The sequence below is a fragment of the Ambystoma mexicanum genome, chromosome 6p (genome assembly GCF_040938575.1).
Source record: "Ambystoma mexicanum isolate Mex_15411 chromosome 6p, UKY_AmexF1_1, whole genome shotgun sequence".
NCBI lineage: Eukaryota > Metazoa > Chordata > Amphibia > Caudata > Ambystomatidae > Ambystoma > Ambystoma mexicanum.
This window is the reverse complement of record NC_090935.1, coordinates 928,781,930-928,809,420: the sequence shown is the minus strand read 5'-3', so window position 1 is coordinate 928,809,420 and position 27,491 is coordinate 928,781,930.

Genomic DNA, 27,491 nt, shown 5'->3' with positions numbered 1-27,491 from the left:
TACACCTGTAACATAGCTTGTTATCTTCATCTATTTTGTTGTGGCATAAGCTTCTTCACCTTGATCCCAAATGTCACTTATCCTTGATACTTTCTTGATGGCTTATAGAATAGCTGCATTCTCTGAGTTCTGCATCTCTTCTAGGTACGTCAGCTCAGCTTAGTGTGATGTTTACTTGGCGATGGTTGGTGACTTGGTGAGTTGGTGATATCACAGTTCGTCTTGACCCTTAATTTGCCCTGCTTCTTCAGGAATCTCATTTAAACAACCATCATGTTTCCTCGTATGCAAGTATGGTTTCCTCAACGGGAATCGTGCCTCTAGGATTCCTTTTTGCCTTTGTTGTTTCAACTGCTCTGTGTAATGCACATACTCTGGTTTCCATCATACAGGCAATCGGGGCAGAACGGTTGAGGTTGGGTACTTGGCTCCTCCTCTACACTATCTTTTCCGCAATCCTCAGCCATGACTGAGAAAGATTGGGAAGCATTCTTTAAAATTACATTTAGCGACCAATTGGGACAACAGAGTGGTGTGAAATTGGCCGGCTCCTTACGCATGGGGTGTGACGTCAGTTTCTAGGAAAGAAGATATAGAACTGCTTATCACTAATCTCAGTAACTCCAGGGCGAGTGGTCTAGATGGCATTACAAATGCCGTCATGAAAAATAATCCCCATCTCTGGGCAGATATCTTCAAGACTTTATTTAGACAGGTCACTCATACAGGCAATTGTCCTGAGTCATGGCATAGTTCCATCCTGATACCCATTTTTAAAAAGGGAGACAGGGCATCCCCAGTGAGTTATCAACCCATCACCCTAATTGAAAAAACTTCTAAGGGCTTTACCTCCATGGTTCATAGGGAATTGAGATTGTGGGCAGAGAAAACCAATTGTCTTCATCCACTCTAGACAGGATTTTGAAGAGGGGTCGGTACTTACAGAGTGGGATGATCCTCCAGGCTTGCCTTTCAGAGAGTGGAGGTAACTCACATCCAACCTTGTACTTGGCCTCCATCGATTTGACTTTGGACTATGAAAATGTAGTACATCTACGTCTATGGAAGAAGCTTGCAGATTTGGACATATATGAGGGCTTGCTGTCTATGATTCAGATATTATACTCCAACAACACTACAAAAGTTAAGCCCAACTGTAAAGGTGACCTGTCTATGGACAAACAGGTTGCAAAGGGGTGTCTGACGAGGTTGTGTAGTTGCCCCCACTATTTTCAATCTATACCTGTTGGACTTGTGGGAGGAAGTCAAGTCTTGGGGGGGATTTCCTCCTAGGTGGGACATGCTTAAGGTGGTGTTCATCGCATACGCAGACAATGTAATACTTGTGGACTTTACTCCAGCAGGATTACAAAGCTGCCTTACTGGGCTGGGTACTTATCTGCAAAGAACTCACCTTCATGTGAATCCTGTGAAATCTATGGTTATGACATGCACTATGAAAAGGAAACAGATGGAGAATACATAACTCCTCACTCACAAAGGTCCATTGTCTGCAATATTTTGGGGTTTCCTGTGGCATTTAAAATTAAAAGGAGAGTTGAAGAAAGGAGGATGGAAGGGAAGGTGGTAACTTGTGTTTCACTGGCCAGGAGAGTTATCACAACCCTGTGTGAATTTTCCCACCTCCCATTCTTCGACTTTTATCAGGCTTAGACATCTGTTCTGGTCCTGTATGGCTGTGAATTAACAACGTGCAAAGATAGGAAGTTCTTTGATATTATGGAAGAGAGGGCACTGAAAAGAGCTTTGGGTCTGCCAAGGGCTGTCCCTGTGAGTCTGATTAAACTAGATTTGGGTCTGATGTTGTGGTGGGCCCAACTCATGAAACACACGCTTACCCTCCATTTAAAGATGAGGGTGGCAGTGGAACCTCAAATACACCACTTTCTGCATGCTTATATGGCTAAAGGCAGGAATTCTTTTCTGCTTAAATTTAAAAGTAAGTGTGATAGATTCATGGAGGTGTTTGATCTGCAAGCCCCAGTGTCTGATGGGTTGCTAAAGGCTAGGATTAAAAGATGGGATAATATACCAGATCTCCAAGATTCAGTTAGACTGAGAATATATAAGGGCTGTGAAATAGCATTTCTACCCATGAAATTCCTGAGATTATATGTTAGGAAGTTTCCATCAGCTAGATTTCACAAATGGTACTTGAAGTTTAGACTGAACTGTATTCCCACTTTAGATGTAATTGGGTCCAAATGCGGCATTCTGCCGGAGATGAGATTGTGCAGATTATGTGGCACGTCAACAGAATCATTGAAGCACTAGATAATGGACTTTCAATTGGTGTCGGATAAAAGGACACTATTTCTGGGACCATTTGTGACCCCACTGGCTGGGGTATATGGGCCGAACTGTGGCACAGGTTGCTGACAACGTCCCACCTCTCCCTCATATTAGCCTTGGTGAAACTCCTGATGTGGATTTTTGATCACTTAGAGAGTGTTTTACAGGCAGGGAGAATAGAGGTTATTAAATTCAGTTGTTTTTTTTAACTTTTTCTCTTTTTTGTTGTTGTCCTTTTCTCTTCTTCTTTGGTTTTCAAGACAGTATAACAATACTGTATACTAGTGCCTTATGATTTATCATATGTTAGTTTTTGAAGAGACCTGCAATTGAAAGTGTCAGTCTCTAAGAAATTTGAATTTGCTGTATAATTAGTTTTTTGTATATACTCTAAAGCAATGTTTTATTTAAATAATGTTTTTGAATAGAATGTAACAGCATTGTGTGCTAAAAACATTTTAATTTAAAAAATCAATTTGAGAAAACTGTGCATTCTATAAGGAGACACAACAGCTTCATACATAGTGTAAGGAAATGAGGCAACAGAATTCGGGTGTCCGTGATGTCAGGAGTACAGAGCTGTTCTTGAATCCCTGTGTGCAGCTGGGCATTACTCTCACAGAGGCTGAATGCAGCCACAGTCTGGGAAATTTTCCAGCTATTGTTCACTCGACTAGAACTGGCTGTTTTCCAATGCTCGAGAATGTGCCTGCTTACTCAGAGAAGGGAAAGACCAGTCAAGATGAATTGCAGTCTAATGTGATCAAAATCATGAAACTATTAAAAGTTTGATCAAACCATTCAGGATAGATTCAAGTATAAGCAGTGAAGAACACTTGGAAGCTGTTCTTGAGCTATTTCAGATATCAGGTATCCCCAAGGCTCAACATGCCAGAATTGTCCATCTCACCATGAACTCAAATTCAGCTAGCTTATTAAGAGGTTGGAATAAACAGGAGAATTAACCATGAAATGACTTTGAAAGGGAAATTAGAAAGCAATTCTCTCCATATTGCTCTATCCAAGATTCCAAAAAAGCAGCATGCAGTATGACTGAACAATTAGATCAGTCACCACACCATTTCTTGCAAAACCAGAAAAGAGCTTTTCACATTTTGACACTAGCTTTGACACATAGTCAATAGAATTCAAGACCACTTTTTTTCCATGGCTACCACTGAAAAACAAACTAATCTGCCACTGCAGTGTTAGAAATCATGTCAGGAAAAAACATGCCATTGGAGGATGCTCAAATGAAAATAGCACACCACATAAACAAAGGGGCGTGGCCATGCAAGGAAAGGCAGCATCATCCCAGGCCACTGTGTTTCAATCCACAGACCCCAGCAACATAAGTTCGTACATTAGTCCTAGGTTTCTTGGTAATGTGCGTTATCTAAGATACAGAAAAACATAGTGAGTGTACTGAATGAGAGGTGGGTTGTGTTGGTTCATGGCATTAAATTATATGAAATATAACATTACAAATACCCAGTTGAAATAGGAGTGTTTATAACATAAGGGGAAATGACCAAAAAAGCTGTTCAGCATTTATGTTCAGTGTTGTTCAAGTGTTGGGTGTCCTGACCCACGTTTGGACTATTATGCTGCAACATTTGGTGTTGTGGGTTTAGGAAATTCAAGATGGCAGAAAAGCCCACATTTGCGCCAGAATCCAGGAGAACCGTGCAGTCTTGCACACACCAAAATGGTCCCCAGACCTGCCACCCACCAGTGCAAAGAAAGATGGTTCTGTTCAAAATCCGTTTTTATTAATGTCAAAAATTGCTAAGATCATGGGCCCGAAACCACCAAACAAAAATCCAACTATGGTTGAGTGTTTTACTTTACTCTATTGCAGATCCACATCAATGCCATGTCAAGCAAGGGTCATATACTATCAAGTAAAATCCTTTCTTTTTGAAATTTATTAATTCAAGAAAGCTGTCAAAAATAGGTGCAGTACCGGCATTGGACACTGACCGGCGCTGGCGCTCTATAAATCTATAAGACAGGAGAGCTGTCTTGCAGAACTGTGCAGTGAACAGAAGGGGGTCTTATGCAATCAAAAGTTCAAAAGACTTGCTTTTCCTGAGAACCATTAACACCTCAGAGACACACACAACAGCCCAGGATATCGCATGGCCCTGTTGATTGAGAGGGAGGAGTTTCGCCTGCAGCTTGCAGGACCCAACACAATAGACCCTTTCAATTGAATAGAAATGCAGATTAGGGTGTAGCTGGCAACAGCTGCAACAGCTGCCCTGCCAAGAAGGAGAGGCCTGTGAACTCTGACTCACCAAGCTTCTGGGGGCGGGCCAGACTGGATTGTGGATTCATATTGCAGCAAATATTGCTAATAAAATCTTGTATTAAGCTCACTGAAATGTACAATTTGGGGGTCCTCAATATGGAAAATGCCCTCACGATCTGAGACCAAACTCCACTTTGTGCGATGTTCTGGGACCGAACCCCGCTATTTATTAATATTGCAGACACTTTTTGTTTAGGATAGAGACATAGTCATTTCCAGTAATATGCTCAGGGAAGGGGTGCAGGTCTGTGTAAATTTTGAGGAAAAACCAATATGGTGAAAGTCACTAAAAAGCATAGAATGTTGCCATTTTTGAACCCAAGCTCTTAGAAAGATCAGAGTTGAGCAAGAATGTACCTTAATCCATCTGAAATGTGTACATGTAATTTCAACAAACTGTATCTGGGAAATATGTTTAGTTAAGAAAAATGATTTTCTAAGTGAAACCAAAGGGGAGTGTTCTTTCTGTATGCCATAAAAATGACACTGGATGACTCAAAACCCAGTTCCCCAATCAAGGGAGAGAGGAGGACTTGGCCAATGATAAGTTATGAGGGGCAGGCTTAGTTATGCCCACGCACACACCCACTTGCAGAACACATAAAAAGAGACTGCTTGGACAGGCAAGACACCGATTTTCCATTTTCTTGCAGAGCATTTTTCCAGACCACACAACATCTAGAAGGAACATCCAGAACTTAGACTCCAGATAGACTACAGAACTTAAAGCAAAGGCATAACCCTCAAGCTGAGAACTCTTCTCAGCAGGCCTTCAGAATCCAGCAATCCAACCAAACCATTCTACAGCCGGGCGAGCTGTTGGATACTTTGCCAAGAACTTTTGCCAGAACCCGTAGCAGACACAAAAAGCAGTGCTGTATCCAGAATCCACTTGATCCAGACCAGCAGAACCACAGACCACACCGCTGAGAAGTGCCGACAGCAGAACCACAGACCAGACCAGAACCAGAGATCCAGAACCAGAGAACCAGTACCAGAAACCGCCCGGAGTCCAGTCCAAACCTGCCGACCAGACCCTGACGGCCTATTTCAAATTCACAGTGTGAGTACTCAGCCAGAACTGTCCAAAACCAATCTCTTAGTTTAAAATAATCTAATTCAAACTATTTTAACCTATTTAGAACTGCATCATAAGAAATTGTGTGTCCATTCTGCAAAACTGTCATCTGTCATTCTGAGATTTACTTTTATTTTGAGAATCTACCTCCATTAAATCGTCCATATCTTTTGAACCACGTGTCCTAGGAACGTGGTTTAACTTTCATCTTAAGCTTTCCAACAAGCCTAAAACCGACTTGCTACTCCATGTATTTCCTCCGTAATCGCGATCGACGCACTTGGAAAAAAGTGCCGCGAATTGACAGTTGACTTCATTTCAACCACATGTAAAAATATCTGTCTTTTGCTTCCATTACTGAATCCCGTTTTCAACCTGATAACCATCCCTGAACAATTGGTAGGGCTGACCTGAACTGATTTAAAGTATCTCTCACTCACCCTCAACCTCTAGAGGGAATTAAAAGCATTTTCAGCATATTTTTCACTTCATTGCCACCACATTAAAAAGGATCTTGCCTGCTTTAAAATCATACCTGTTTTCCTCTTAGCTCGCTAGGGGGAACTGGAAATTTGTATTGCATTTTGTATTCCTGAGAATTGTGTGCTCCCCTTCCATCTCCTTATCTTGCATAGGGGGGGGGGGATTGTCGAAGAAAAAGTGATCATATTATCTTTTGTTGAAATCATATCAAGTTTATTTCTGTGCTGCATTTTTCCCTCATTGCTTTTCCTTGAAACCATAAAAGTATGTTCTGCTACCTTATCCTTCCTATACTAACTCCTCATAGATTGTAAAGAAGTGTGCTAGTGTCAGATTATCTATTGTCGATCAACATTATGTTCATAAGGGTGCTATCAAATATTAATTTATTATAAAAGTGTGATATATATATATATTGTTTAATTTTTCCAATACACCTTTTAAATTGCAAAACAAACCTACTTCTTGGCTCAGTGAGGTCAGGGGGATTCAAAGAGCGGGGCGTTATATAAGGGTTTATCATCCAGAGTATAACTTGTCATAAAAATACATAAATAAGGGCTTCCCTTGGGTGTCCCAGACGAGGCACTGACTTAGTGGGATTGCTGAATTGAAGTCACTTAACAGATTGGGGGCTGTAGACGGGGATTCTGGATTAGATCTATCACTTGTGCAGATTAATACAGTGTGCTAACTGACAGAACACATAATCCTGTTGGATCACCACGCCGTGTTACACTGTAAAAACACCCCTCAAAGGAACGCTCTAAGGAAACTGTCTGTTTTGCAAAATAAAATACAAACTTCTGTAAGTCAGGAAGGAAATCAATTTCCAGAATGACAACCTTGGTAGATATCAAAATAGCCAGAGAACACCTCTTACATAAGCTATTTGTGAGAGGTGAGTGGGCTCATCAGGACCAGGCGGTCTGGTTTCAGGCAATCGCCCCCCAGATCACTGAAACAGGGTCAGATATATGAAGAGATCAGGGTCCCTTACATGTGGACATGAGTGAAAGACATATGGCCCCTAAGGCCGAGGATGAGCACAACAAGATTGCCAGGGTAGCAGCATATTTATATTTATATATGGGAGCCATACAGTACAAATGTGCTGAAGGCCAAGATCTGGCAAATAGGCAACTGATGGCATTGGAGAAGGCCCAATCTGACCTGGTCTCTTCTGAGCAGAGGCTGCAGAGGAGCCAGGAGTCAGAAAATGATAGTAGGCAGTATATTATTAAAATAAAGGAGGATATGGATATCCTGCAACAGGAAAAGGCTGACCAGGATACCAGATTTCTGGCCTTGCAGAAGGAGTACCAAGAAGGTTTGGACTCCCTACTGCAGAGCCAGAAAAAGCTGGAGCAACAACTAGACTTTAACAAGGCATGCACAGAGCAGGTAGCCACCCTGCAAATCCGACTAGACAGAGAGAAAGAAGAAAGCAATACATTGCAGAGTTTGATCAAGAACGCCAGAAAGCTGGTGCCTTTCAAAGGCAGAGGGACGACCTGGCGGCACAGATGCAGGCTCTTAGTCAGGAAAGGGACACCTTAGGCCAGGAAGTCTGCCAATTAAAAGAAAAAATTGAAGAAAATCACTTGGCCCTCCAGGGACTGGGTGACCTCCAAAAAGAGCATCAGAACTTGTTAAAGCACACCAGGAGGGTGGAAGATGCTCTGGCAAGAAAGGAACAGTCTAGTAGGGATGGGACTCAGGAGGTAACCCTCCTGCAGCAAAGACTGGCCCAGTATTCCAGGACCAACCAGGAGGCGCAGAGAGAAGATGAGACTCTCTGTCAGCACAATGATAGGCTCCAGCAACAGGTAGCCATGCAGGAGAGACTGATAGAGTCTAGTAAGGCCTTAACTGAGGAACTGAAAGCACAGGCTCTTGCATTGCAACAGGGAGCAGGGGCTGACAGAGATGAAGTTCGCTGGGAAAGGGAAACACCTGAGCATAACCTCAGGAGCCCTAGTACCAGAGGCCTTCATCTCTCCCAGTCCTTGGACTCTGCCACCCCCATGTCCCCTGGCGCACATGAGCACAGGGCCACAGGGATGGCAGATTACTATCCAGCTAAAAGTATGGGGCTCATAGGCCAGTACCTCCCAGGAATGGATGGTCGGGCATCCGGGTATGGGCACCCAAGCACAGTGCAATTTAGTGGGGAACCCCAGGAAAGTAGGCCCACTAAGGGCATCCTAAAAACCTCTGCCCAGTTAGGTCAGTGGGGGGATACCCATCAAATCCTGGCAGCAAGGAGGGATCTGAAGACTCCTCTGAGCGGCCCAGGACACAGGAGACTAGGTCCCCACATTCTGCCAGCCATTCCCAGGCTTGCAGAATCCGGGAAAACCTGGAAGATCAGACGTGCACCTCTGGGAGCAGTGCCTCTGAGTCAGAGGATGAGTGGACCAGGGTTACCCAAACCAAAAAGGCCAATAAGGCAAAAAGGGCCTTGCTTAAGGACCCCTTAAAGCAGATCAAGGCAATAAGGAGTGTCATCTCCCCTTATCACAAGAACGCCAAGTATTCTGTTTCGGAACACTTGGAGCTTTATGAGCAAATGATGGAGACTTTCCATTTGAAGGATAGCAGTAGCTGCATTCAGTATGTCAAATGGACATTCTCCCCAGAATACTCCAGTTTCTTTGGGGGCTGGAGGACCAAAACCATTCAAGATGGTCCACATATAGGGCAGCCATCTTGAAACATTTTTCTGTTCACAGAAATCCCCAAGAGGCTCGCAAGGCAGCCTACAATTTGCAATGTGGGGAGGATCAGGCCCCACAAGAATTTGTGCAGGAGTTAAAGCGTGCTTTTGCGCAGACTACAAAAAGGGTACGCACGGTCAGTAAAGAATTTGTTAATACGTTTTTCCATGCCTTACCCAAATACATAATGACCCAGCTCGTGAGAGACTTTCACGAGAAAAGATCTTTAGACTGGGTCATTGAGCAAGCCACCCACATCTATGAGGTGCAGAAACCAGTGGAAAATAAGAATCAGCCCAAAAACCCCAAAACCAACAGCACCCCTGCCGCTGCCAAGGTGGCCGAGGTAAAGGTTGCCCCCGTTTTAGATTTGGAGATGGGGGGCCTAGAAACCTGCCTGCACCGAATAATTCTAAGCCCAGAAGGCCCTCGGGCCAGTCACAGACGGAGTCAGGGAGGTAGTCCCACAAATGGGGTCCCTCGCTCCCCTGACTATGTAAGTCCCAGCTATAAGGGAAACAGTCCAATCCTGGGTTATGTGTGGACTCCTCCGGCACAAGGGGGGGATCCAACCAAGCGCCCAACCCAGGTAACTTCCCTCTGCACTTCCCCCAGGAGGACAGAAATTCACCAAATCCTGGGCAGAACTTGTTCCCCAGGTATCCACCCAACTTCCAGTCCCAAAATCATCCATCCTTCTTTCCCCAATTCCCTGAGCCCAGACCACCGAATCCGGGAGAGGGGAGGCCAAGGGTGGAGGGGTACCCAAATCTTCCCAACCCGGGGTACTACCAGAGAAGGGATAGCTACCCTTCCTGGGATCAGCCCAGGGGAGAAAATAGAACCCCGTATCAGCCTGAGCGGGTTTCACAGTTAGAGCGGCAGGTCCAAAATATGGCACGGGATCTGGGTCACATACTGAGGGCTCAACAGAACCCTCAGATGAGCGTGCCACCGCAGAATGCCCCAACCTCTGGGCCTGGTGCTCCAGAACAATGACGGGGCAGCACCCCGATAACCCACCGGTTCCCAGGGAGGAGGCACAAGGGGAAGGGGGGTGTAAAGCCTTGGAGGAAGCTTCCTTCCCCACTTCTAAACAGCCCCTGGAAACCCAGGAACCGGAAACAAAAACTCCTACCCCTGGAAGTCTGCCACCGAAGGAGCAGAGAGGAGCTAGGAGAAACAAAGGACCCAAACAGACCCATTTTGTAGAGGAGGTACAGGTCTTCCAATTTGAGGGAGAGAGATCCTCAGAAGATCCTGGGAAAATGATCTTCTCCTTCAGAGATGGGGGAACTCCTCCCAAGGAAAAATGGGTCCCAAGGGATTCCAATCCAGACTGGATAGATGTGGGGATTGAGATGTCACCGCCCAACATTCTATCCCAGAACCAACAATAATGAAAACCCCTGGTTCAAACCCATCCTGGTGACTGCCTCCAAAAAGGGGGGGGCGGCCCAGAACCGGAACCAGGGGAACCTAAAACCGAATCAATAGAATGGGTAGATGTGGGGATCGAGCAGTCACTGCCCATCATCCTATCCCAGAACCAACAATACCAAAAACCTGTGGTCCAAACCCTCCCTGGTGACTGCCTCCAAAAAGGGGGGAGTGGCTCAGAACCGGAACCAGGGGAACCCAAAACCATATCCAGTTGCCAACTTTTTCTTTCAGATTCCCGAGACTCTCCACTGAACTTTGCCCAAATCTCGTCTCTCTCAATGTCCAAAACCAGAAAATTAGCCCCCCAGTTGTCCAAAAATGTGCATTATCTGTGCCCCCTTACAGAGAAGGAGGGAAGATACTATGCCCCGGTACAAGTACAGAGGCAGGGTACAATTTTGGCGCTGGTGGACACTGGATCCCAAGCTACCCTTTTGTCCAAAAGGGCCTTTGATTAACTAAATGCAGGAAGGGGGCAGAATTACCGAATTCCTCTCACCTCTATTCCTGGACAACTTCAGAACTTTGACAGGAAGGAAATTCCCATCGAGGGGACTGCAGATTTGGACATTAAAATTGGACGACACAAGGTGAAACACCCGGTCATAGTAGTGACTCCAGAGGGCAGCCCCTGTTTATTAGGGAATGACCTCCTGAGAAGGTTGTCACCCGAAATACATTGTGTAAACAAGGTCCTCTGGACCCAGACTAGCCGACCAATAAAATTAAAACAGAGTGTCAACCATGTTAGTTTAAACGGCACGTGCCACATGGTTGAACAAAAATCTGACCAAGTAGAATTTCACTTCCAGAACAACCAAATTCCAGACGTGACAGTAATAGCAGTAGGACAACAGACTGGTGATGGTGGTCCTCTCTATTTCTGAAAATCAACCTTCCCTCCAGTTTAAGGTGGTATTCCACACTGGAAGAAAATACTCTGAAATTCTTTACAAATCCACAATCAGACATTCCCACTCCGATAGTCCAGAAAGATGTTAAATCAGCTCAGAGACTGGCTGATTTTCAGAAAATTGGAGAGCAGTTGTTCATCCCCGTTCAGTTAAATGAAGGGAAGGACTCTGTTCTCACCGAGTGTGTGTGAACAACGGTAAGAGCTTCATCAGCAAAGCCATGTTCTGCCAACTCCAAAAAGATCCAGCCATTCCCACATTCAAACTAATAGACAAATGGGAAATGGACCTAGAAGCACCCAATTCCAAACATCTCCTGCCAAGCAGGTATATGCTCAAAATCTCCATTGGCAACAAGAGCATAGTCCATAATTGTTGGGTCGTGCGAGACGTCACTGCCGCCTTTTACTTAGGCAGTGACATTCTCAATCGTTGTGCCATTAGTTTGGATCTAATAAACTTCCAAGCTTGGTCCCGATTAGCAGATAATCCCATGGGCTTTGATGATCCAGAAAAAGCATTTAGGTCAGCTCAGTTGCTACCTTATGCAGTTGAAATTCAGGTTAAAGAGGAAGTCACCATCCCAGAAAGGACCCGACAATTCTCCCTGGAAGTGAAAGTTAAAAGAGGATGAAAATTGAAAAACCATGTTGCTTATATTCATCTAAATGCTTTTCTCCAACAGCAAGGGTTAGGGGTAAACCCAACACCATTAGTCAACATAGAACATGACACCATTCCAATAGAGGTGGAATACGGCGACTTAAAGAGTATTACTCTAGCCGCAGGCACCATTATTGGAATGGCGGTTGATGACCGACATTTCTGCATTGATTTAGGAAATGAACTGTTAGGACCAATCCCCAAGGACTGTTTTGACAGTGACAGTGATGACAACACAACACCAGACAGGATCTTTACCCGGCATGTGGGGAACTTCCTGGTGTACACTTCCTGCCCTTATGGTAAGGAAGATGTGACTTGTGACTTCAGGAGGGATGAGGTGATTTTCCTGGTCCATGAGGGCTACCTTTCCCACCTGAAGCCTCCAGTCCAAATCAGCACTCTGACCAGGGAATTCTCCACCCAGCTGGAGGAGACCGCTGAGATAGCAAAACCAGAAGTCTTTCCAGGCTTCAGGCAGATGGTGGAAGAGAGAGTCAACCTAGCTGATGCCTGTGTGACTCTTGAACAGAAGCAAAAGTTGAAACAAGTTTTCTTGGATTTCCAAGATCTCTCTGCGGTAGACTCATATGACTGTGGTCGCACCGATATCCACACAACAACAATTCCCACGGACCCTGTCTTGACTCCAGTGTTTGTGAAGCAATATCTCTTGCCTCTCGCATCCATGGAGTCCCTTACTGAAATAATTAAGAACCTTGAGTCCCGGGAAATAATCTGTCCATTCCTTAGCAACTTCAATAATCCGGTGCTGGGAATATTGAAGCCAAACGGTAGTGGAGACTGTGCGCTGACCTTAGGGAGCTCAACAAACGGGTCCATACTTCCCTATGGCCTCTGCCCTACATTGACCAAGGGCTGGCCCAGATTCAGGGGTCACAGGTATTCACTGCAATAGACCTGACCAATGGATACTGGACCGTGCCTGTCAGTAGGGAGGACCAATACAAACTGGCTTTTACCTTTGGGGGCCAGCAGTACACATGGACCCTAACTCCCTTCAGATACCTTAACTCCGGCAATGAGTTCAACATTTTCCTACACAAGGCCATGCCCGACCTGGGTGCGAGGGGTAACCTGGCTTATGTAGATGATGTCCTCATCAAAAGTTCAACTGTGGAGGAACATATAGCGGAGATCCGTTATCTTCTGACCCAGTTGAGGGCTGCTGGAGCAAAACTTTAGTTTCAGAAAGCACAGTGGTGTAGAACCTGTGTTAATTTCTTGGGGCATGAGATTACTCCTCAGGGTCTCTGTCCCCAGGAAAAGAAAGTGGAAGCACTTCAGAAACTGAAAGACCCCACAACTCTGCAGGAACTAAGGAGCCTCCTTGGACTGACTAATTACAGCAGAAAGTTCATTGAGGGCTACGCAGAGATCACCAGACCCCTGATTCATCTCTTGAAAGGGGGGCCAAGTGGGAATGGGGTCCAGAACAATCCGAGGCAGTAAAACAGCTCAAAAGAAGCCTCTCACAAGCGCCCTGCCTAGCTTACCCTATCAGAAACAAGGAGTTTTTCTTGGAGACAGGGTTCTCTAATACATGCTTGACTGCAGTATTATATCAAAAGCATGACAAGGTCAATAAAGTAATCTCCTATGCGAGCAAAACTTTATCCTCTGTGGAGGAAAAATTCAACGATTGCGAGAAGGCACTCCGGGCAACAGTGTGGGCATTGAAGAATTACCGCCCGTTTATCCAGAGGGAACACATCATAGTGGAGACTCCACACCAGCCTCTGCAATACCTCCAAAGTGACAGAATCTGATCCGGAAATGTGAGTATTTCCTGAATTACTTCCTGGATTCTGTCAATACAAGGCTTTCCTGTGAAGGTCAGATATGGCCAAAACAAGAAGAGTCCCCTCGAGCAAGTTCTGGCTGACTTGTATGATTGTGCCAGAGAAAACTGTCTCGAGGACGAAAGTCTAAAAATCAAGGACAACATGGTGGCATACCTTAATTCCCCACACAAAGTCTTTGAAGAAGACAAGTGTGGGGGAATGCCCACTGTCTATGTGGATGGATGCTCTTACCATGTTGACAACAACGGGGAAAAAGAACTTGTGGCCGGCTTAGGGAATGCATGGGTGAATGAGTCCCCAGAACCCTCCGCTGGATACAAAATTGGTCCCCGAAGTAGTCAGGTGGCAGAATTGATGGCTGTGTATCAAGCCATCCTCACTGCTGTCCAACATCAACTCCACAAACTGGTCATAATCACAGATTCAGATTATGTACGGAACGGGTTCGTGGAGCACCTGGTTAATTGGAAAACCAGAGGCATGTTAAGTGCTAATAACAAACCCTTGAAACATGAGAAGTTAATTCAAAACATTGATGATCTGGTCACCTCGAATGGGATGACCATCTATTGGAAGAAGATCAAGGGTCATTCCAAAGTAGAGGGACCAGACAAACTGGAAATGACTTAGCTGATCAGCTGGCCAAAACCGGGGCCATCCAAGGGGATCTAATAGAGATTGAGTCCCTGTTGGGGGAAATGCAGATCACTGCTATCACTAGGTCCCAGACAAATGCTCACAATGATTTTTCAACTGCACAATGGAGTAAGGAGACCCCAGATGCTGATTTGATCACGGCTCAGAAGGGGGATACAATAATTGGTAAGTTTTACCAACACATTGAGGACCCTGAGAACTTTCCCCTGACGAATACCGATTACATTGGGAAAGAGGACCTTAGAGTGTTGATGAAATGTCCAAAAATGTTCTGAATCTAAGACGGTTTATTGATAAGGAAATCCCAAGTTGGCCATGATCAGTGGGTGGTCCCTACCTCATTCCGAAGCCTGATGTTAAGTCACGCCCATGATGCAGCCACCGCCGGTCATAGGTTGTTTCATACAACACTTGAGATCTTAAGAGAGGTTGCATACTGGCCACACATGGGGCAGGACCTCTACCAATACTTGAAGGGGTGTCTTGTGTGTGCGCTATTTCAGCCAACATCCCTCACACACCGTGCGCCTCTCCAAAAGAGGGGGAGGACACTGCCATGGTCAGATTTGCAAATCGACTTCATAGGCCCAGTGATTCGCTCCTCTAGGGGAAACAGGTACATGTTGATGGTCACATGCTTGTTTACCAAATGGGTGGAATGTCTCCCGGCCCCAAACTGCAAGGCAGAAACAGCAGCTGCCCTGATGATCCACCACATCTTTTCGCGTTTTTTGGTCTACCCCAAAGGATTGAGTCAGACAGAGGTAGCCATTTTACTAGCGAAGTAATGACTAAGATGTGGGAGATACTGGGGGTTAAAAGGAAGCTACATATTGCTTACCGGCCAGCCTCTTCTGGTGCAGTGGAGAGATACAACAGAACCATAGTGAGCATCTTAAAAATGTTTGTGGCAGATTCTGGGCCAAGTTGGGATATCCGATAACCTCTGGTCCTAATGGCCATCAGATCTACCCCTTCATCTGCAACTAAAATGTCACCGTTTGAGCTGATGACTGGACGCAAGATGGTGCTTTGCCAGCATTTGCTCTACAGGACCCAAGAGCAGACATTGATAAATGCCTCCACAACTCATGAGTATGTGGAGAATTTAAGGAAACACCTTCAACATGCGTTTGCCTTTGCTCAGCGGAATCTAGAAAGATCAGCTGATAGCATGAAGACCCATTATGATTTGAAAACCACCATGAAAGAGTACAACGTAGGAGACCGGATTTATCTATACAATTTCCAAAGAAACCAGGCCAAACAGCAAACATTTTTGCCTACATGGAAGGGACCTTTTGAGATTATAGACAAGATCTCCCCAGTTGCCTACAAGGTCCGCATCCACAAAGGTAGTTTGGCAGAAGGGGAAGACAAGTGGGTCCATATAAATCAGTTAAAGTGTTGCCATCCCAGGCACCCTCTGCAGCAACTGGAGGAGTCCTCTGCAATACCAGAGGGGGCCGCTCCAGAGTAATTCAGTTCACACCCTAAAATATCCCACGTATAGTCTCTAAAATATTATGATTCTTGAATGAAAATGTCTTCTGATTATATCTTGTTTTTTAAAAAAATAAGAATGTAAATGTCTATTGATTTATAAAATGTATATGCCGCCCCACTATATCAATAGTGGGGGAGAAATGTCTACGAAAAGGTATTGCCGCTTTGCTTTGTCATCCTAGGAGAAAGAAAACCTGGAGACTGACCTCGGAAGACGACCGGGAGCAAAGATCCGAGAGGCCCGGGGTACCGCCCAATACTCCCATCAGGACCGGCGAGGAGAACCGATCGATCCACCCTGATGGAGGAAAAGATGCTGAACTTTGTCATCTGCGGAATCGGGAGAAGATGATGCGGACATCCCAGCGCGTGGATCAAAACATCCTTTGCACCCGACTCCCCCTTGACTCGAAATCAAAGTGCAGTCGGGAGGGGAGGCTTGTTGGGTGTCCTGACCCACGTTTGGACTTTTATTCTGCAACATTTGGTGCTGTGGGCTTAGGAAATCCAAGATGGCGGAAAAGCCCACATTTGCGCCAGAATCCAGGAGTACCGTGCAGTTTAGCGCACACCAAAATGGTCCCCTGACCTGCCACCCACCAGTGCAAAGAAAGATGGTTCTGTTCAAAATCCGTTTTTATTAATGTCAAAAATTGCTAAGATCATGGGCCCAAAACCACCAAACAAAAATCCAACTATGGTTGAGTGTTTTACTTTACTCTACTGCAGATCCACATCAATGCCATGACAAGCAAGGATCATATATTATCAAGTAAAATCCTTTCTTTTTGAAATGTATTAATTCAAGACAGCTGTCAAAAATAGGTGCAGTACCGGCATTGGACACTGACAGGCGCTGGAGCTCTATAAATCCTGACAGGAGAGCTGTCTTGCAGAACTGTGCAGTGAACGGAAGGGGGTCTTATGTAATTAAAAGTTCAAAAGACTTGCTTTTCCTGAGAACCATTGACACCTCAGAGACACACACAACAGCCCAGGATATCACATAGCCCTGTTGATTGAGAGGGAGGGGTTTCCCCTGCAGCTTGCAGGACCCAACACAATAGACCCTTTCAATTAAATAGAAATGCAGATTAGGGTGTAGCGGGCAACAGCTGCCCTGCCAAGACGTAGAGGGCTGTGAACTCTGACTCACCAAGCTTCTGGGGCGGGCAAGACTGGATTGTAAATTCATATTGCAGCAAATATATGTTTAAGTTAAATTGCTTTTAAAATCTTGTATTAAGCTCACAGAAATGTACAATTTGGGGGTCCTCAATATGGAAAATGCCCTCACGATCTGAGACCAAATTCCACTTTGTGAGATGTTCTGGGACCGAACCCCGCTATTTATTAATATTGCAGACACTGTGTTTAGGATAGAGACATAGTAATTTCCAGTAATATGCTCAGGGAAGGGGTGCAGGTCTGTGTACATTTTGAGGAAAAACCAATATGGTGAAAGTCACTAAACAGCACAAAATGTTGCCATTGTTGAACCCACGCTCTTAGAAAGATCAGAGTTGGGCAAGAATGTACCTTAATCCATCTGCAATGTGTACATGTAATTTCAACAAACTGTGTATCTGGGAAATATGGTTAGTTATGAAAATTGATTTTCTAAGTGAAATCAAAGGGGAGTGTTCTTTCTGTATGCCATAAAAATGACACTGGATGACTCACAACCCAGTTCCCCAATCAAGGGAGAGAGGAGGACTTGGCCAATGATAAGTTGTGAGGGGCAGGCTTAGTTATGCCCACGCACATACCCACTTGCAGAACACATAAAAAGAGACTGCTTGGACAGGCAAGACACTAATTTTCAATTTTCTTGTGAAGCATTTTGCCGGACCACACAACATCTAGAAGGAACAACCAGAACTTAGACTCCAGATAGACTACAGAACTTAAAGCAAAGGCCTAACCCACAAGCTGAGAACTCTTCTCAGCAGGCCTTCAGAATCCAGCAATCCAACCAAACCATTCTACAGCCGGGCAAGCTGTTGGATTCTTTGCCAAGAACGTTTGCCAGAACCGGTAGCAGACCCAGAAAGCAGTGCTGTATCCAGAATCTACTTGATCCAGACCAGCAGAACCACAGTACAGACCGCTGTGAAGTTCCGACAGCAGAACCACAGACCAGACCAGAACCAGAGATCCAGAACCAGAGAAGCAGTACCAGAAACCGCCCTGAGTCCAGTCCAAACCTGCTAACCAGACCCTGACGGCCTATTTCAAATTCATAGTGTGAGTACTCATCCAGAACTGTGCAAAACCAATCTCTTAGTTTAAAATAATCTAATTCAAACTATTTTAACCTATTTAGAACTGCATCATAAGAAATCGTGTGTCCATTCTGCAAAACTGTCATCTGTCATTCTGGGCTTTACTTTTATTTTGAGAATCTACCTCCATTAAATCGTCCGTATCTTTTGAACTGCGTGTGCTAGGAACGTGGTTTAACTTTCATCTTAAAGCTAAGATTCTAAGCTTTCCAACAAGCCTAAAACCGACTCGCTACTCCATAAATTTCCTCCGTAATCGCGATCGACGCACTCGGAAAAAAAGTGCCGCGAATTGACAGTTTGCTTAATTTTAACCACGTGTAAAAATATCTGTCTTTTGCTTCCATTACTGAATACCGTTTTCAAACTGATAACTATCCCTGAATCATTGGCAGGGCTGACCTGAACTGATTTAAAGTATCTCTCACTCACCCTGAACCTCTAGAGGGAATTAAAAGCATTTTCAGCATATTTTTCACTTCATTGCCACACACATTTAAAAGGATCTTGCCTGCTTTAAAATCATACCTGTTTTCCTCTAAGCTCGCTAGGGGGAACTGGAAATTTGTATTGCATTTTGCATTTCTGAGAATTGTGTACTTTCCTTCCATCTCCTTATCTTGCATGGGGGCGGGGGGGATTGTCAAAGAAAAAGTGATCATATTATCTTTTGTTGAAATCATATCAAGTTCATTTCTGTGCTGCATTTTTCCCTCATTGCTTTTCCTTGAAACCATAAAAGTATTTTCTGCTACCTTATCCTTCCTATACCAACTCCTCATTGATTGTAAAGAAGTGTGCTAGTGTCAGATTATCTATTGTCGATCAACATTATATTCATAAGGGTGCTATCAAATATTAATTTATTATAAAAGTGTGATATATATATATTGTTTAATTTTTCCAATAAACCTTTTAAATTGCAAAACAAACCTACTTCTTGGCTCAGTGAGGTCAGGGGAATTCAAAGAGAGGGACGTTGTATAAGGGTTTATCATCCAGAGTATAACTTGTCATAAAAATACATAAATAAGGGCTTCCCTTGGGCATCCCAGACGAGGCACTGACTTAGTGGGATTGCTGAATTGAAGTCACTTAACACAAGGCATTAATTGGGTTTTTGGTATGTTTTGAACTCTCATCTATGACGAATGAATTGCATAGCTAGTAGCATGGGGTGAACGCAAAGCACTGCATGGAGCCAGGTGTACTTCACCCACAGGCTGTTCACCGACAAGAACATCAATCATACTTGAAAGTCTCAAATGAATTAAATTTTGGAAGGAATTAAACCACAGACATAAGATCTAAATACAATCCATGTGTGTGTGTGTCATCTACAAGAATATCTAGGAATGAAATAATTACTCAAAATCCAGTTTCCTATACTTTAATGTATTCTCTACCAGTATATGTGTATTACATCTAGCTCCCCGCAAAGCTAACCAATCAGGCCATGTCAACTCCTCGTTTATCGCAGGACTCCTCCAGCTATGTGTCAAAAAACAACCTGCAGAAGTTAACTGGAAGAAAGCACTCTCTGACGCCCAAAAGATTCTGTTCACTGCGGCAGCTAAAAGCTATAAACAAGCCATTATCCTGGCTAAATCCTCCTCTTACAATACCAGAATTGTCAATGCCAAATCTAACACGAGATATTCACCATCTTAAGGGAACTCGAAGTGTCAACAGCCCCCGCTGCCTCCATCTCCAAAAGTGAGTCTTGGTGCCTGAACATTCAAAATGCCAATGCTGCACAAAATCAACATCCTACAGAAATAAAGCAGCCACAAGCAATAAGTATTTAAAATGTCCCAATCACATCCTGTTACCCATTGGCCAACTGAGGTTCCTTGCAAGTTGTTCAGTTTCAAAAATATCTTGGAGCTAGAATTTGCAATAATTCTTAAGAGCCTAAAACCTTCCCTATGTAAAGGAGACATCTCCCCCAACCCAACATCATCAAGGAATGCTCAGTAGTGCTGGTAGCCCTCACGCCTGAAGGAAACATGGGTACACCCACTCCTGAAAAAAACCTCACTTGACCCTGCTGCCCCTAAAAATTGTTGAACAACAAATACTGTCTCCTATCTCTTGAAAATATTGGATAGCACAGCACTCATCAAAATTCAGTTCTTTCTTGAGATCAACCATATCTTGGGTACCCATCAATCTGTCTTTCAGCCAGGGCATGGAACTGTATCTGCCTTGCTCGACCTTCAGAACCAGGTTGATGAGATCAGAGATGAGGGGAAACCTGCAATCCTCCTCCTCCTTGATCTCTCTGCTGCGTTTAACCTGGTCGATCACCAAATCCTATGCCATCATCTGACCACTGCTGCCAACTTCTCACCTGAAGCCACCAACTGGTTTGCCTCCTTTCTGGAAGGTAGAACCATCAGAGTGTTCACCAAGAATGACAGGTCCCCACCTGCACCAATCTCATGCGGAGTGCCATTAGGGTTGTGTGTTTCCCCGACCCTCTATAACATATTCACCAAACCATTATTTGACTTACTAGACTCGATAAGCATGTCTTACACCAGTTATGCCAACAACACACAAATCCTACTTCCGGCTCTGGCAGGTCTACTGAAGACGCACAGACCCTAAAAACTGTATACTCGATGATCCATGCTTAGATGACCACATATCGACTCTGAACGACCACAAGATGAAGATCCTCCTCATAGGCCTAGTGATTAGGAAGCTTTCTGTGCAATACCCCACCTTCAATATTGACGGCACGCACATCATGGTGTCATCTTCAGTGAAGACATTTGGAGTCTACCTTGATTATTATCCCACAGGTAAACGCCATTGACTCATCCGCTGCATACACAACTAAATTGATGAATGCATCCAGAGCCTTCCTTTCCAAGATAGTTGGCTTACAGTGTTGTTGTTGGGGCAAGACTTAACAATTGCAATACCCTTTTTGCTGGCACCTCCACGCAGAACATACAAAAGATGCAGGTAATCCAAAACAATGCGGTCCGAGCAGCGCCGACCATCCCAAAATGTGACCACATCTGAGACACACTGGCTACCAATTCAAGAAATAATTATTTCCAAAGCTCTATCAATTACTCATAGATGCCTTTCCAACACTGCCCCACCGTACTTGTTACAAAGAAACCACCAGAGCCCACTCGACCAGCGCCCTGAGGTTGGCCTACTCACATAGACTCATTCGGTCAAAATTCAAACGATCTAAAGCAGGAGGATCAAGCATCCCCACCTTTGCAGAAAAACAGTGGAACTCACTCCCGAACTCATGGAGAGCTGAACATTCTTACTGGGTGTTCAGAAGTGCCCTGAAAACGTGGCCATTCACATAATTTTAGCATGCAAATGTCCAAACATTTTTGCTTCTGTGTTAAAATGACTTATATGTAACTGGTTCTGTAACAGTACTTTGATGCCCTCGGGTTTAGTGTTCTATATAAATGAAAAAACAAATACATACATAAGTACTGGGCATGGGTGCAGACTCCTATGCACATATCCTTAGCTGAGATGCTGCCTATCCTCTTTTAAAATGCTTGGCTCCTAATGGAGTGACTGATGTCATTGCCATTTCTGCTCACATCCAAATTTGGAAGCTGTCTGAACGAGTATACCTAGTTCATGGTTAATAATACAGTAATGTTAGGGTGAGTGCTATGAAAGAGGAAATAAGAACAACACTCTGTTTCCTTTATACACTTAGAGATACAAGCATTACACCCTGGTCTCAAAGACATAATTGTTGCATTTAAAGATCTGTGGTCATTCCTATATTTACAAAATATTCTTTGATTTTATGCAATGACGCTTGAAACCCCAATTGGTGCTATTTGGCCACTGCCCTTTCCTAGGACAGGCATTTTGAAAGAGTGCAATAGGAGTGCATCAATTTGTCTCTCTTGGAATAATAAACCTTCTATCAACACATATATAACAATGTAATTGTAAGTACTAGAACACAGTCTTGCAATGCTGGGTACCCCAACCAGCCCCAATGTTGAAGCCTTGTTATCAACCTTAAAACCAAATCATGAAGAAACTGGTAGCAAGCATATACCCCTGAAACAATGTGGCACCAGGGTTAACACCTACACCCCTGGTATGCACACGAAGTGACAGATAATAAACACACTATTCAAACAAAAAATAATTGCTTGCATAAATCACATCAGCACAAGGGCCTTACCACGTTAAGGGTGTACATGCGAGACACTGATCACCGAAACTAAAGCTGTGTATTACTACATGACTATTGTCGTGGTCATTAAATGTCAAAAAGGAGTAAGGCCCTCAAACACTGCTCCAATCGAATTCCAGGCCCAGTAAGCTAGTCCACAGGAAAATGTAACACAATTAACAGCATCCTCATCAGTAAAAAAGATCAATTCAGAAGGTACTTTAATGCATCGACATTGGTAGACCTCACACTTAAAATCTCCCCTTGCAAACTTAACAACAGACAGTTTTATCACACCTCATCCACAAGGACTTTAAAGACATTTTTGTGTCACTATAACCTACATCATTTAAGCATGACATGCTTTATATCTTTTTTTATTTTAATGTTAATTTGTAATGCGCCTATACACATGTGTGTCTCAAGGCGCAACCAGACAAGGGAATGATCTTACTAGGCCTTGTACATTCGGATCATGCAAGTGCAGGTATTTATAAAACACTTAATTTTTAAGTGCGGATGCAGGATTCAAACCAGTATTGCTCAGTGTGGTCTTGCTTCCAAGACACGTGCATTGTCACTGAGCTATCCTCCCTTCACCATCAAAAAAACTTTCTCAGGATTGCCGTTAGCACCTCTTCCAAAGAGTCAGTGCCTTGCTTGATCAATGCATCTTTCCATGAGCTGGAGGTAGATGTTACGCTCACCTGACTCCCACTGAGGCGCTGGCCTGGTTTGCGCTGCTGTGACCTCTTCTAAGGTGATGCGCAGGGTTCGGAAGACGGACTGGACCGGGCCCCCCAAATCTGGCTTGTCTGGCTCGCAAAAGTATCCTTCTGTAGGCGAAAATAGGGGATTAACTGTCTGCGGGGTAATGCAATCAGCCTCCCACTTTCCCCTCTCACCCTCCTCGAAACCCTTCTGTGATTCCTCGTAGCGTCTCAACTTAAGGTCTGGAAGGACGAGCTCTCCATCCTGCTTCTGATGCAGGGGCGCGTTGGTATCCAGTTACTTCACTGGATTTTCGGATTGGTGAGAACCAAACTTGCTTGGCTTCCAGGTAAGTTTTTTGATAAGAGGTTCCCCTTGTGTCCATGCATTAATGTACTAATGCTAGTGTCTTTTTCCCCATAGGGGCCGAGGTACGGAAATGCCAGGATGCGGCGCGAACCCGAAATGAAGAGGGAATGAATCAACAGGTAAGTCTTAACATGGAGATTTAGCTTTCCTTATTCCCTTCTCTCTCTCACCTTTTGTTCTGGTCTTTTTCTCCCTAGGCGCTGGGGCGTGACTGCGAATCCGGATGATCGCTGCTGAACATGGAGGCGCCCTGTAAAGGTGAGTGGAATGCGGCGCTGCATCGATCGACGCGATGAGCTTTTAAGTAAAAGTTTTCCTTTTCAGGATTGTCGGCGAGATGTCTCCAGGGTGCGGATTTAGCAGGTAAGGACTTTTCCTTCTTCTGTTCTCTTCTTCTCTTCCTTTGCAGGTGATCCAGGATGCTGGCAGGCGTGGTAGAAGTCAGGATGCAGGAGCAGACACGTTGAGCATCCAGCTGCTAGATGCAGAACAACGCGAAGCACGTGTGGCTGTTCGGGTGGGGTTTAAATAGCCTTGGAAGAAGTTCCAGGTATGTAACCTTCCTCCAATCAGGTATGTATCCTTCCCCGACCACGCCCGGATGGTAAATTAGTCCCACAGGTAAAGTAGTTCCTTTCAGGCCTCAAGGAGGCCGGGATCCTGCAGCATGGTCTGCATCAGGTAAGTGCACCCAAGCACTCCCATAATGAGCCTGGTGCCTATGGCACCAGGACTGATGTCTTTTATGAGCCTGGCGCCGTAGGAGCCAGGACACTGTCCAAAGGGCCCCTATATGGGGTTGCTGGGTCCTTCCTTGGGGACTGGATGTCTGCTTTCAGGGACGCAGGGCTTGAACCAGCTCCCCGGGAGCGGGCATCATGACAGCAGATCTCTGTCTTCGGCCGGGGCCTCCCTTTGGAACTGCCTCCCTGCCACGTCGAAACTTGAGGAGAACCATCTATGGTTCCGGAAGCTCCTCAAGACCTTCCTCTTCGCTTCTGCCTTCACCCCGCTTCCCCCCTGCTGATCTGCTTTTTTCCCTCGGCACTCTGCACCTGGCCACCTTCTGCCCTTCGGGCCCAGGTACCTGCTCACCCTGCCATCCTCCTGCACTGCCTCTGGGCCACCCCTTGCACTGGGGCCTGTGTCTGTACCCATACAGTTCCCCACCCACTCTTCTTCTGCACTTATCAGATACTCCCTATCTGACTAACATAGCACCTTTGCCTCTTACAGGCTGCACTGCCACTGCTAACACGCTATTTAATTATTTATGTACTTACTATTTATTTTGTTTCTCTCCTATGCTCTGCACTTTCCCCCTTTTTCCCTTCCCCATGCACTTGTGCGTTCTCAATGTCACTGGGCCTAGTAAGATTGTTGTTTTTCTTTCTCCCCTGTTCCCCTCCCTTTGCCTGGTCGCGCTCTGAAACACCTGTGTAAGAGCGCGATATAAATACAATATCATATCATATCATATCAAGCAGAATGAGTCTGTCAACTCCTCCAAATCCCACTAAAAAAACAGGATTGATAACTACTGTGTGATCACTATCCTTCCTTTTATAGCTAAAACCATTGTAAAGACAGTTGTGAACCAAAACTACAATCAGGTTAACCAACAAAGCTGCTCTGTGACTATCAATCCAGATATAAGCACCAATGCAGAATGGAAACTGCCACAATCCAGATAATAGATTATGCTTTCAAAGTCTTTGATAAATGTGAGTCCTTCCGCTTTGTCCACCTTGACCTCTCTGCCACTTTTGACATAGTTAAACACTTCACGCATGCAAGCCTACTCATAGATAGAATGGGGTTTAACAGGTTCATTGCCTACCTCTTGCAGAGATACCAAGCAGTACAGATAGGTAACCTCCAATCGTATAGTTGCCTGGTCTCCTATGGAGTCCCACATGGATCAATACTCTCTCTGTTGATCTTAAATCTCTTTATGGAATCCTGTGAGTCGCTTCTCAACTACTTTAATATCTCAATTCACCAATTCAAAGACAATGCTCAGTTATACCTCAAAGTGAATTATCCTTAAGGCATGTAATGCCTAAGGAAATTACTTGACTCCACCCAAGCTTTAATGACATGCACCCATCTGAAGCTCAAACTGAATAACATGAAATTCATTGTTCAAGGCAATTCATCTCAACAGGCCATCCAAAACTGGCTGACTGACAGCAATTTTATGGATTCACACTGCAATTAGCCCCAGTGTCAAATCACTTAGACCTATTATTGACAGCATTCCTCATTCCTACAACAACAACAAAACACACAAACTACCTGGTATCAATTATTACTCCTCCAGAAGATAAAACCCTTCCTCTCACATGAGGCTTTAAAAAACTACAAGCTAGGCCTAAGCAAAATCAGACCTCAATGGAGGGAACACCTTTATCATCCACACACCGACATCTTGACCACACACCTGGCCCCCTTGGGTTGTACAACACACTGTAGCATGCTTCATACCAGGAGCTAAAACATGTTACCACATGTCCCCCATCCTAAAGGAATTACACTTGATCCTCTAGGAGCTAGAACATTGTGATACTTGACTCTAAACTGGCAAGTAAAGAGAAAAACAGGAAACAAGACTTCACTTCCAAATCTAAACCCTAATGAAACAGGATCACAGAAACAATTCAAGCTGTGTAAATGCTCTTACAGTTCTAGAAGGAACACAAGATCCTACTTAAGTTACAATGGTTCCATGTGATAATGTCACCTGGAAAAAGTTGCCAGGTAGGAGAATTTTTTTTTCCTGTCCCATAAATAGTTTCCACAAAAGTTCTTGGAAGGGTATACATTCATATTATAAACTCCCACTGTAGAACATTTGGGGAAAGTGTTTGATTTTAATGAGGGTGTGTCCTTTCGGAAGTTTCGCCCCCTGGATACTGCAGGAACCTGCTACTCTGGGTATTCACCTCCGCTGATGTATAGTGCATCACATAGTATTTAAACATGTCACCTCCCCTTTCACCGACCTCTGCAACCTAATATTACTTGCACAGCACTCAATTGATTCCTGGCCAAGTTTGTGCTATATAATAAAACAATTCAACACAATACAAAATAATGAAAACAATGACTTTAGTATACACTAGAAATTATCATCAGAACTGAACATTGTAACATTTTTTTTAAATGGAGCCAGTTTACAATTTTCTTAGTAGCGTCTTTTGCCAAGGAGAACCTCCTTTCTGCTTCTAAAAATGTTCCTATTCCTTACCACATTCAGAGTAAACCAAATGAACTGTTTCTTCAGTGGGCATCAACGAAATGTTTACTTGTGCATGCTTGCCACTGTGTGAGTAATGATGTTTTAGCAGAATATGTGTTACAGGATGCAGAAACACTAATAGTTAACAATACGAATGCAAACATACTTCACTGTAATCGTTGACGAGAGAAAGAGAGAGAGAGAGAAATAGAAAAAGAGAGAGAGAGAGAAAGAGAGAGAGAGAGAGAGAGAGAGCGAGAGAGAGAGAGAGAGATGTGCCATATCGGTGTGTAATATGCTCAACACAGCTAGTCATCTTTAGCAGGATAATGGAAGAAGCGTTCTTCAAGGAGAAGCGTGAAACACCAATGCCTTATGTGAGAAGGCTTTATGGCTATGACTGTGCTGGACCTTCCCACTTCCCTGTCTTTGGCTTGGGAAGAACATTTACTGTAAATGATTGAATTAACCGTATGCAATACTTAACCCATCATTAGTCAAATATTTTGGAGAAATACATAAAATATGTTGTCAATTTTTCAGTCATTGGTAAAAGACCACCTAGTTTTACAGTGTTCAGATAGAATCCCCACATGTAACTATTGAATAGCAAGACATCCTATGTCTTTGTTAAGGCAAGATTTTGGTAATCTTGGAGCCAAAATTGTGGTGATATGTGTCAAAGAAATATCAACTTCTTGTGTGGAAATATAGTCAGATGTACAAGTGTCGTTTCTGCGTACAATACATGCTTGTCTCCTGAGAAATTACCTTTATTTGTG